General features: G+C 38.4%; 1 gene segment (V, D, J or C); it reads right to left on the bottom strand.

Annotated features, from left to right (window-relative positions):
* LOC104981963 overlaps positions 1–844 on the bottom strand; it is a 916,007-nt gene that overhangs the window by 429,632 nt on the left and 485,531 nt on the right.

Genomic DNA, 844 nt, shown 5'->3' with positions numbered 1-844 from the left:
ACCTGTATTTTTTTTTATTAATTTATGCGACTTTGTTTGTTCTTGTTTGTTTTTTTTTTCCTTCTCTCTTTCTTTTTCTTCTTCTTTTTTTAACATTGTATTTTTGAAATTCCAAACTCTACTCTAGATTTTTAACTTTTGCTTTTTGGTATTAGTTATCAATTTTGTACCTATATTTTCTTTATAATTTTTGAGACCTTGTTTGTTTTTGTTTGTTCGTTTTTTCTCTCTTTCTTTTCCTTCTTCTTTTCTTTAACATCATAGTTTTGAAATTCCAAACTCTACTCTAGATTTTTAATTTTTGCTTTTATGTATTTGTTACCAATTTTGTACCTTTAAGAACACAATCTTCAGTACCCATTTTTCACTAGGGTGCGAGATTACTGGCTTAACTGCTCTCTCTCCCTTTGGACTCTCCTTTTTCTCCACTAGGTCGCCTGTGTCTCCTCCCTAACCCCTCTCTACTCTACCCAACTCTGTGAATTTCTGTGTGTTCCAGATGGTGGAGAACACTTAGGGAGCTGATTACTGGCTGGATCTGTCTCCCTCCTTTTCATTCCCCCCTTTTATCCTCCTGGCCACCTCTGCCACCTTCCTCCTTCTTCTCTTCTCTGTATAACTCTATGAACAACTCTGGGCGGTCCAGTTGTGGAGTGCACATAAGGAAGAGATTAGTGAATAGCCCACTCTCTCCTCTATTGATTCCACCTCATCTTATTCGGGTCACCTCTAACTCCCTCCTCACTCTTCTCTTCTCCATATAACGCTGTAAACCTCTCTGGGTGAAACAAGTTTCAGGGAAAGACATACCAAGCAAATTCTCCAGCAGCAAGGAACTCAGCCC

The sequence above is a fragment of the Bison bison genome, unplaced genomic scaffold, assembly GCF_000754665.1.
Source record: "Bison bison bison isolate TAMUID 2011002044 unplaced genomic scaffold, Bison_UMD1.0 scf7180017864526, whole genome shotgun sequence".
In the NCBI taxonomy this organism is placed as follows: domain Eukaryota; kingdom Metazoa; phylum Chordata; class Mammalia; order Artiodactyla; family Bovidae; genus Bison; species Bison bison.
Note: the sequence above shows the minus strand (reverse complement) of the source record. Positions and strands in the feature narration are given on the sequence as shown.